The 12,094-nt window shown below is 42.0% G+C and overlaps 1 protein-coding gene across 1 annotated transcript in view; it reads left to right on the top strand.

Moving 5' to 3' along the window:
- Nucleotides 1-11,806, top strand: part of ZNF792 (zinc finger protein 792) — a 39,367-nt gene extending 27,561 nt beyond the window's left edge. The window contains exons 5-6 of the transcript XR_009730870.1: nt 1,822-2,046; nt 2,485-11,806. The gene's annotated coding sequence lies outside the window, so the exon portion shown is untranslated. The remainder of the gene's footprint in view (nt 1-1,821; nt 2,047-2,484) is intronic.
- Nucleotides 11,807-12,094: the final 288 nt, after the last annotated feature.

Below are 12,094 nucleotides of genomic sequence, written 5' to 3'. Positions count from 1 at the left end.
AAGGTATGAGCTATTATAAAAAGCTTTCCCATATTCCCCACATTCATAGCGTTTCTCACTAGTATGCAGACTCTGATGTACAGTAAATTGATGGCAACTGCTAAAGGTCATCCCACATTCCTTACATGCATTTGGTTTCTCACCAGTACGAGTTCTTCCATGCTTAACAAAGGCTGAAGTGAAGTGAAGTCGCTCAGTTGTGTCTGATTCTTTGCAACCCCATGGACTGTAGCCTACCACACTTCTCCATCTATGGAATTTTCCAGGCAAGAGTACTGGAGTGGGTTGCCATTTCCTTCTCCAGAGGATCTTCCCAACCCAGGGATCGAACCTGGGTCTCCCACATTGTAGGCAGACACTTTACCATCTGAGCCACCAGGGAAGTAAAGCTTTCCCACATTCCTTACATTTTTAGGATTTCTCACCAACATGCAACCTCTGATGTACAGTGAGCTGATTTCTTTTGCTAAAGTTTTCTCCACATTCTTTACACTGGTAGATTTTTCCACTAGAACATGTTCTGTCATGTTGAACATGCATTGAGACTTGACAAAAACTCTCCCCATATTCCTGACATTCACTTCATTTCTCTCTATTAAAATTTCTCTGATGCAGAGCAAAAGATGCACATTTTTTCATAGGTGTGAATTTCTTTATAGCTGATTATTTCATCCTTCAATGAAAAAATCTGAAAGAAAACAAAAACTTCCCAAATATTTTATTTTCCTATGTGAGAAAAATTGGATTTCAATGGAAGGAACAAATTGAAAAGAGTGTCCATTAAAAATGGGTAACCTAGATAATATTAAAATACTGTTATGCAAATTTTAAAAAAGGTCAAAGAGGAATGCAGAGATGAATGAGAGTATGTAAAATAGAAAGGCTGGTGATTAGCAACAAAGGTTTCATTTCTGATACTTAGATATGGATAAGAATCTCTAAAAGAGCCTGTTAAAAAACTGATACTCAAGCACCATCGCAGACCCCATGAATCAAAACATGCAGGGAACATTCCTGGGCACTAATTTTTTTTTTTAACATTTCAAACAGGTTTCTGGTATAGATGAAATTTCACCCCCCACCCCCTTTTATACTTGACACTTAGAATAGAATCCACATATCTTTCCATTAATAATATGGTCCCTGCTTACCTATCAGGCCTCATATCAAGTCATAATTCCCTTTGTTCCCTATTTACCTCACTTGCCCCTTTCAGCACCTAGAATGTGTCACAAATTTTCTCATCTTTGGTTCCATCTGCTGGTGGCTTCAACTCCCCCAAACCCTTTGGCACATGTTGTTTTCAGACTGGATCTTTCTCATCCTATATATGGTGGTGGTGATTTAGTTGCTGAGTTGTGTCCAACTCTTATGATCCCATGGGCTGTAGCCTGCCATGTTCCTCTGTCCATGGGATTCTCCAGGAAAGGATACTGGAGTGGGTTGCCATTTCCTTCTCTAGGGGATCTTCCTGACCCAGGGATAGTTTAAGGTAAAGCATCACTTCATCAGGAATACTGAAAACTGCTAACCTTGTCTAAGGATGTCCATGCTTTTCTGTTCTAATGCTTCATTCTTGTCATTCCTACCTGTTTCAGTTACACAATTATTTCTCTTTGTTATGATTTTTATTTCCCCCAAACCTCCCTCTAGTAGGTAGTATTAAGGCCTTCATGACCTTTGCTTTCATCATGCCTATGAAGATACTGCATCACATGGAAAAAGGTATATAATCAAGTTTACCCCATTAGCTGATATATCACAAGGTGATGATCCTGGATTCTCTGGGAAAGCCCTTCAAAGAGCTTTCTCTTGTCTCAGGAAAGAAGGGGAATCAGAGACATTCAAAGTGAGAGGACGAGACCTTGCCGGCTGTTGGCTTGAAGACAGAGGGGGCCACATGGAAAGCTGAGAAAAGAAATTCTGCCCAATAACCAGAAAGAGGTTGAAAGAGGACTCCATGTGCTAAAGAACTGCAGCCACAGCTGGTACTTTGTTTAGCCATCACATGCTGAACTTCTGACCTGCAGAACTACGTGATAATAAGTAAGTGTAGTTTTAAGCTACTAGTTTCTGGTAGTTTGTCACATAGTGGTAGAGAGATAATATACTTCCCAAGAGCAAGCCCAACCCCTGTTTCATTCAGCACTGAGTGGACAGATAATGCTCTAGCATGAAGTAGGAACTGATTACAAAACAACAACAAAAAAATACCTAGACTGAAGAAATGAATTAGGATATTATTAAAACATACTATTATAAAAATAATTAACTGATAATCTATTAATATGAAATAGGGAATCCTTGAAAAAATAAACAGTTTATGAATGAGGCAGGGAAAATACAAGGTGAGCCTGAGAAAGTAAGGAAAATTTCAAAGATTCATGGCTTGGCCAAGAATCAGAGAAGACAACATGGAGCTCTGTGTGGCAGATACAATAACAAAGGGAGCATACATGATTATTTTGAATTATACATTCTTAGGTGGCTGCGCGGGTGCAGGAGGGCCGAGAGGAGCTACTCCATGTTCAAGGTCAGGAGGGGCAACGGTGAGGAGATACCCCTCGTCCAAGGTAAGGAGCAATGGTGGCCCTTTGCTGGAGCAGCCGTGAAGAGATACCCCACGTCCAAGGTAAGAGAAACCCAAGTAAGACGGTAGGTGTTGCGAGAGGGCATCAGAGGGCAGACACACTGAAACCATACTCACAGAAAACTAGTCAATCTAATCACACGGACCACAGCCTTGTCTAACTCAATGAAACTAAGCCATGCCGTGTGGGGCCACCCAAGACGGGCAGGTCATGGTGGAGAGGTCTAACAGAATGTGGTCCACTGGAGAAAGGGAATGGCAAAGCACTTCACTATTCTTGCCTTGAGAACCCCATGAAGAGTGTGGAAAGGCAAAATGATAGGATACTGAAAGAGGAACTCCCCAGGTCAGAGGGTGCCCAATATGCTACTGGAGATGAGTGGAGAAATAACTCCAGAAAGAATGAAGGGATGGAGCCAAAGCAAAAACAATACCCAGTTGTGGATGGGACTGGCGATAGAAGCAAGGTCTGATGCTGTAAAGAACAATATTGCATACGAACCTGGAATCTTAGGTCCATGAATCAAGGCAAATTGGAAGTGGTCAAACAGGAGATGGCACGAGTGAATGTTGACATTCTAGAAATCAGTGAACTAAAATGGACTGGAATGGGTGAATTTAACCCAGATGATCATTATATCTACTACTGCGGGCAAGAATCCCTTAGAAGAAATGGAGTAGCCATCATGGTCAACAAAAGAGTCCGAAATGCAGTACTTGGATGCAATCTCAAAAATGACAGAATGATCTCTGTTGGTTTCCAAGGCAAACCATTCAATATCACAGTAATCTAAGTCTATGTCCTAACCAGGAACGCTGAAGAAGCTGAAGTTGAATGGTTCTATGAAGACCTACAAGACCTTTTAGAACTAACACCCAAAAAAGATGTCCTTTTCATTATCGGTTCAGTTCAGTTCAGTTCAGTCGCTCAGTCGTGTCCGACTCTTTGCAACCTCATGAATCGCAGCACGCCAGGCCTCCCTGTCCATCACTAACTCCCGGAGTTCACTCAGACTCACGTCCATCAAGTCAGTGATGCCATCCAGCCATCTCATCCTCTGTCATCCCCTTCTCCCCCTGCCCCCCAATCCCTCCCAGCATCAGAGTCTTTTCCAATGAGTCAACTCTTCGCATGAGGTGGCCAAAGTACTGGAGTTTCAGCTTTAGCATCATTCCTTCCAAAGAAATCCCAGGGCTGATCTCCTTCAGAATGGACTGGTTGGATCTCCTTGCAGTCCAAGGGACTCTCAAGAGTCTTCACCAACACCACAGTTCAAAAGCATCAATTCTTTGGCGCTCAGCCTCTTCACAGTCCAACTTTCACATCCATACATGACCACAGGAAAAACCATAGCCTTGACTAGACTGACCTTTGTTGGCAAAGTAATGTCTCTGCTTTTAAATATGCGATCTTGGTTGGTCATAACTTTCCTTCCAAGGAGTAAGCGTCTTTTAATTTCATGGCTGCAGTCACCATCTGCAGTGATTTTGGAGCCCCCCAAAATAAAGTCTGGCACTGTTTCTGCATCTATTTCCCATGAAGTGATGGGACCAGATGCCATGATCTTCGTTTTCTGAATGTTGAGCTTTAAGCCAACTTTTTCACTCTCCTCTTTCACTTTCATCAAGAGGCTTTTTAGTTCCTCTTCACTTTCTGCCATAAGAGTGGTGTCATCAGCATATCTGAGGTTATTGATATTTCTCCCGGCAATCTTGATTCCAGCTTGTGCTTCTTCCAGCCCAGCGTTTCTCATGATGTACTCTGCATAGAAGTTAAATAATCAGGGTGACAATATACAGCCTTGGCATACTCCTTTTCCTATTTGGAACCAGTTTGTTGTTCCATGTCCATTTTCTAACTGTTGCTTCCTGAAGTGCATACAGATTTCTCAAGAGGCAGGTCAGGTGGTCTGGTATTCCCATGTCTTTCAGAATTTTCCACAGTTTATTGTGATCCACATAGGGGACTGGAATGCAAAAGTAGCAAGTCAAGAAACACCTGGAATAACAGGCAATATTGGCCTTGGAATACGGAATGAAGCAGGGCAAAGGCTAATAGAGTTTTGCCAAGAGAACGCACTGGTCATAGCAAACACCCTCTTCCAACAACACAAGAGAAGACTCTACACATGGACATCACCAGATGGTCAACACCGAAATCAGATTGATTGTATTCTTTGCAGCCAAAGATGGAGAAGTCAACAAAAACAAGACCAGGAGCTGAATGTGGCTCAGATCATGAACTCCTTATTGCCAAATTCAGACTTAAATTGAAGAAAGTAGGGAAAACCACTAGACCATTCAGGTATGACCTAAATGAAATCCCTTATGATTATACAGTGGAAGTGAGAAATAGATTTAAGGGACTAGATTTGATAGATAGAGTGCCTGATGAACTATGGATGGAGGTTCATGACATTGTACAGGAGTCAGGGATCAAGAGCATCCCCATGGAAAAGAAATGCAAAAAAGCAAAATGGCTGTTTGGGGAGGCCTTACAAATAGCTGTGAAATGAAGAGAAGCAAAAAGCAAAGGAGAAAAGGAAAGATATCAGCATCTGAATGCAGAGTTCCAAAGAATAGCAAGAAGAAATAAGAAAGCCTTCCTCAGAGATCAATGCAAAGAAATAGAAGAAAGCAACAGAATGGGAAAGACTAGAGATCTCTTGAAGAAAATTAGAGATACCAAGGGAACATTTCATGCTCACTTGGCAACCAGCATCTGTAAGCTGCCAGCCTTTCCCCTAGGTCTCTGTCTCCGGAGGCGGAGGCTGGAGCCACTCTGATCCTCCCAACACAGGGAGCCCCTGGTAGCAGGAGGGCAAGAGCTGTAAAGCTCCTGGGGCAACCAGCGTCCGCTCAGGCAGCCCTGGAGGCCGCAGAGGGTGGGGGGCTGAGGTGGAGAGGAGGGACCAGAGCAGCAGGGGCCTAAGACCCCTCAGCGTCTTCCTTTCAGGCAGCTGCTATAAAGGACATGTTTTTCCTTCCTCTCCTCCTTATACAGTAGTTCAGAGCTCCCTACGCTACCTCCTCCCTGGCCATATCCAGCCCCTCTCCATGCCCTGGTGCCAGGGAAAGGTATGAGCCAGCAGCATTACCATCTGGGCACTGAAGCTTTCTGAGGTGAAACCTGGGACGCTGCTTTCCACAGAATCTTTTCCTGGTAACCATGTTCTCTTTTCCTTCCTTCAAATTTGGTAAAACAGCATATAAGCCTTATACTTATTTTCTAGGTGGTATAGATGATAGCAGCAGCCCAGAATTTTTTTTTAATTATTATGATTACTTTTTTAATTTAAATTTATTTATTTTAATTAGAGGCTAATTACTTTACAATATTGTATTGGTTTTGCCATACATCAACATTAATCTGCCATGGGTGTACACGTGTTCCCAATCCTGACCCCCCCCCCCCCCATACCATCCCTCTAGTTCATCCCAGTGCACCAGCCCCAAGCTTCCTGTATCCTGAAGCAGCCCAGAATTTGAACCCAGTCCATCTGATTCTAGAGCTCCTGAATTTAACCACCTGTGTTGTGGCACCTCATCATGCCAGCATCACTTACAATTAAAAAAATTAGTCTTTATGGTACTTATTGCAAAATTCAGGCTTAAATTGAGGACACTAGGGAAAACCACTAGGCCATTCAGGTATGACCTAAATCAAATCCCTTATGATTATACAGTGGAGGTGACAAATAGATTCAGGGGATTAGATCTGGTAGATAGAGTGCCTGAAAAACTCCGCACAGAGGTTTATAACATTGTACAAGAGGCAGTGACCAAAATCACCCCAAAGGAAAAGAAATGCAGCAAGGCAAAATGGTTGTCTGAGGAGGCTTTACAGACAGCTGAGAAAACAAGAGAAGCAAAAGGCAAAGGAAAAAGGGGAAAATATACCCAACTAATGCAGAGTTCCAGAGAATAGCCAGGAGAGATAAGAAAGCCTTCTTAAGCAAACAATGCAAAGAAATAGAGGAAAACAGTAGAATGAGAATGACTAGAGATCTCTTTAGGAAAACTGCTGATACCAAAGGAACATTTCATGCAAATATGGGCATGATAAAGGACAGAAACCACAAGGACCTAACAGAAGCAGAAGAGATTAAGAAGAGGTGTCAAGAATACACAGAAGAATTATACAAAAAATATCTTCATGACCCAGATAACCATGATAGTATGATGTCTCACCTAGAGCCAGACATCTTGGAATGTGAAGTCAAATAAGCTTTAAGCATTACTAACTACTAACAAAGCTAGTGGAGGTAATGGAATTCCAGCTGAGCTATTTCAAATCCTAAAAGATGATGCTATGAAAGTGCTGCACTCAATATGCCAGCAAATTTGGAAAACTCAGCAGTGGCCTCAATACTGGAAAAGGTCAGTTTTCATTCCAATTCCAAAGAAAGGCAATGCCAAAGAATGTTCAAACTACTGCACATTTGTGCTCATTTTACATGACAGCAAGGTAATACTCAAAATCCTTCAAGCTAGGCTTTAATGTATATGAACCAAGAAGTTCCAAATGTCCAAGCTGGTTTTAGAAAAGGCAGAGGAACCAGAGATCAAATTACCAACATCCAATGGATCATAGAAAAAGCAAGGGGATTTCAGGAAAACATCTATTCCTGCTTCATTGAGTATGCTAAAATCTTTGATTGTGTGGATCACAACAAACTGGAAAATTCTTAGAGATGAGAATGCCAGACCACCTTACCTGTCTCCCAACAAACCTGTATGCAGGTCAAGAAGCAATAGTTAAAACCAGACATGGAACAATGGACTGGTTCAAAATTGGGAAAGGAGTACATCAAGGCTGTATGTTGTCACCCTGCTTATTTAACTTATATGCAGAGAACACCATGCAAAATGCTGGGCTGGATGAAGCTCAAGCTGGAATCAAGATTCCCAGGAGAAATATCAATAACCTCAGATAGGCAGATGATACCACTCTAATGGAAGAAAGCAAAAAAGAACTAAAGAGCCTCTTGATGAAGTGGAAAGAGGAGAGTGAAAAAGCTGGCTTAAAACTCAACATTCAAAAAACCAAGATCATGGCATCTGGTCTCACCACTTCATGACAAATAGATGGGGAAAAAATAGAAACAGTGAGAGACTTTATTTTTGGGGACTCCAAAATCCCTGCAGATGATGACTGCAGCCATGAAATTAAAAGATGCTCCTTCGAAGAAAAGCTATGACAAACCTAGACAGCATATTAAAAAGCAGAGACAACATTTTGCCAACAAACGTCTGTGTAGTCAAAGCTATGGTAGTCATGTACAGATGTGAGAGTTGTACCATAAAGAAGACTTAGCACCGAAGAATTGATGCTTTTGAGTTGTGGTGCTGGGAAAGATTCTTGAGAGTCCCTTGGACAGCCAGGAGATCAAACCAGTCAATCCTAAAGGAAATCAACCCTGAATATTCATTGGAAATACTGATGCTGAAGCTGAAGCTCCAATACTTTGGCCACCTGATGAAAGAGCTGACTCATTTGAGAAAACCCTGTTGCTGGGAAAGATTGAAGGCGGGAGGAGAAGGGGACGACAGAGGATGAGATGGTTGGATGGCATCACTGACTCAATGGACATGAGTTTGAGTAAACTCTGGGAGTTGGTGATGGACAGGGAGGCCTGGCATGCTGCAGTCCATGTGGTTGCAAAGAGTTGGATGCAACTGAGCATGAACATGTGCAAACATATGATCTCATATATTCTTCTTTTAGGTTGTAATTAGCTGATCTTTACTACAAACATTGCTGAGAGAAAAGTTTTGCTGTTCTTCAGTTGCTAAATCAAGTCCGACTCTTTGAGACCCCATGGACTGCAGCACACCAGACTTCCCTGTCCTTCACTACCTCCCAGAGTTTGCTCAAACTTATGTCCATTGAGTCAAAGATGTTATCTAACCATCTCATCCTCTGTTTCCCACTTCTCCTCCTGCCCTCAATTGTTTACAGCATTTGCCGTTTCCTTCTCCAGGGGATCTTCTGGACCTAGGGATCGAACTTGGGTCTCCCACATTGCAGGCAGATTCTTTACCGTCTGAGCCATGAGGAAATCCCAAGTTTGCTGAGAGTTCTGATTTCAAATGGGTGTCAGAGTTTGTCCAGTGCTGCTTCTGCATCTATGGATCTGATCATTTGATTTTTCTTTTTTAGCCTGTTGATGTGATGGATTGTATTACTTGATTTCCATCTTGCTGCTGGACTGGTTGTTGCCATCTCTCCCGTCACAACCTCTGCTGTGGCTGCTCTGCTGCCACCTCCTTTGCTCTGTCACCTGCTCCATGGTCCAGTCTACCCACTTTTGGGTGCACAGATGGATGGATTGCTCAGATGTCCTGGTATGCTGGGCAGAAGCATTTTTTCCTCAGTTTTAGAGATCTGATGAGTTGTAAATCAAAGGGGAGAGAAAAAAAGAACGGCTCTCACAATCATGATGCTGATGTCACTCCTTTAAATGTTGAACCAGCCTTCCATGACTGGGCTAAATCCCACTTGGTCATGGTGTGTAATACTTTATATGCATGTTAAGTTGCTTCAGTCATGTCCAGCTCTTTGCGATGGCTTGGAGTGTAGCCCTCCAGGCTCCTCTGTCCATGGGACTCTCCAAGAAAGAGTACTGGAGTGGGTTGCCGTGTGCTCCTCCAAGGGATTTTCCCGATCCAGGAATCGAACCTGCATCTCACGTCTTCTGCATTGGCAGGTGCTTCTGCACTAGCACCACCCAGGACGTCCAGTACTTTATATACACTGTTGAGTGTGGTTTGCTTATAGTTTGTTGAGGATTTTTAGGTCTATGTTCATGAGACACTGTTCTGAAATTTTCTTGTCATAGGTGTCTGATTTTGGTGTTAGGGATGCTGGCATCAGAGAGTGGGTTGAGGAAGTCTTTTCTCTGCTTCTGTCCTCTAAAATAGATTGTAGAGAATTGATATAATTTCTTCCTTAAATGTCTGGTAGAATTCCAAGTGAACCCATTTGGGCTTCAGGCTTTGTGTTTTGGAAACTAACTATTGAATTCATTTCCTGAAGAGATGTAGGCTTATTCAAATGGTCTGTTTCTTCTTGTATGAATTTTGGCAAACTGTGTCTCTTGAATAATTGGTCCGTTTCATTTAGCTTATCACATTTGTGGGCATAGATTTGTTTATGGTATTCGTTTATTATCCTTTTAATGACCATGTAATCTTAACAATGTTTCCTCTTTCATTTCTGGTATGTCTCTGGGGAGGCCTCCTTCTGAATGGGTCTCCATAGAATTGTTAACTTTTCAGACTTGTTCACACTGAGCTTCCAGAAGCTTGTCAATGAGAGTTCAGGTTTTCCTTCTCAGGCACTGGTTCCCACAGTGGTTTCTGCTCCCAAGTCTTTGTTCTGGTAAGCTGTGACTCCTTGGGTTCACCTGTCTCTCCAGTCTTAGGGGTAACAGTTTGCCCTGTGTGCTCACCTCTTTCCCAGATCGGAGAAGAGTTGTTGATTGTTCAGTCTGTTTAGCTCTTTCCCTGTTAGGACAGAGTGGCAACCCTTAAATGTGGAACTTGAAGTCTCCTTGTCTTTTTCTTCTTCTTCTTCTTTTTTTAATATTCCATAGTCTGGCCATCCAGGCATGGACTATGGTTATTTTATTATTTTGCTGCACCAAATGGCTTGTAGGATCTTAGTTCCCCAACCATAGATCAAACTTGGGCCATCAGCAGTAAAAGTGCGGAGTCCCAAACACCCAACCACGACAGAATTTCCTTGTCTTCGTTTTTGGAAGGAGATTCTGAAGAATTGCTTATCAATTCTAAGTTTTATCTGCTCTTTATCTGTCCTTATCTGCTCCCACATCCCTAATAAGTCCTTCAGCTTTAACATATAGTCTTTGTCTTTCCTTCTGTATTGTAAATTCCTTTGGGGCAAGAGATGTCTTTAAACTCTGTATCATTCGGCCCTAGCAGAATGTTTAGTGTAGAATCATCACTGGATAAATGTTTAACAAAACATATAACAGCTGAGGAAAATGTTAGTGTTTTTCTTTTTCTCCCAGCTTTAGATAGCTCTTATAACACATAAATTGTCTTAGACAAGAAATATTTCAAGAAATAAGTCTAGTGGAGACAGCAGGATTATACAGTCAGCCAGATCTGGGTGTCGTTGTTCAGTCGCTCAGTCGTGTCTGACTCTTTGTGACCCCATGGACTGCAGCACGTCAGGCTTCCCTGTGAAATTATTACTATTGGGATTTGCTATTTTAGGCCTTTAGAGTAATGCCAGAAACCAATTATTTTTCCAAATTGGTCTTTTCCAGTTATTTCCTTGAAAGAAGGAACTTTTCTTGGAGCATGGAAACATTTCCAGTATAATATGTGATATCCTAAACCTAAAACTGCATTGCTTACATGTCGGGAGCCGCGTTAGGCATTACTGACAAAATGGAGGCACAGCCCCAGACCCCTCTCCTCATTCTGCAGGCACGGCCCCAGGATGAAGGAGTTAGGCCCAGTAATTCTGACTTGTCTTTTCCTCTCCTCGGCTGAGTTGACCGAAAAGGAATATTAAGGTGCTTATTGTTCTTGAGAGGAGCATGAGAAGGCACAAAGCCTTCTGCAGCTGTGCTCAGAAAATAATTCATAAAGTTAATCATTGACATTTGTTCAAGGACTTTTACAAAAGAGTGTTCCAGGATGAGCACATAGACTGTAGCTTGAGGCCATGGGAGGGATTGCTATTTGAAGCCTATTTGTGAGGAGAATGTTTATGGCAAAGGAGTTTGCTGAATTTAGGGCTTAGAAATAATTAAAACAGTTAGAAGTTAAAGTTAAAGATTTAAGGAATGTTGTAAAGTTAGCATATTTTACTATAGCTTATAGAAGTTAGGAATTTTTAGAGATACTATAGCTAGAAGCCTTTTTAAGAGATAGTGAGCTCAGGATGTTAGGGGCAAACAGGATTTAGGAAGATAAGTAGTGAACTGAGGAATGTAGCATAAGTTACTATGTAATCACAAGTTAACTATAGGACATGTTAGAGGAGGTAGATAATAGATGATAAGGCTGATTCCGAGAGAATCACTGAAGCAGGAACTCTGAAGAGCAACAGTGATTTATGGAGATAATAAATCTGGGAGAGGGGGAACTGAAATGTCAAACCTCTGGCCTAATGTTTTTGTAAAAGTATAAAAGATAATCTTAAACTTGAAATAAACAGGCAGTCCAAAAGAAAACTGAGAGGCTGCCTCATTTTTCTCACGAACACTGTTTGTCTTTTCAGGTTGAATCCCTGGCTGCTGGGGTTGGACTTCGGCACTTACAGAGTGGCTGTGAGAGCCTAGATGCCACATCCATCCTCTCTGGTAGAGTTATGAATACGTGGGGATGAATTGCCTAAGTCTAAATGAAAGAGAAAGACACAGTTGAGACATTTGATTATCTTTAGAAGGCCAGAATTGTTAAGTGTGTTCCCCTGAAATACGCTTCAGTGTGATTTCACACATCAGTGAAATCAGAGGCTTGGAT

The sequence above is a fragment of the Bos javanicus genome, chromosome 18 (assembly GCF_032452875.1).
Source record: "Bos javanicus breed banteng chromosome 18, ARS-OSU_banteng_1.0, whole genome shotgun sequence".
NCBI classification, from domain to species: Eukaryota; Metazoa; Chordata; class Mammalia; order Artiodactyla; family Bovidae; genus Bos; species Bos javanicus.
Note: the sequence above shows the minus strand (reverse complement) of the source record. Positions and strands in the feature narration are given on the sequence as shown.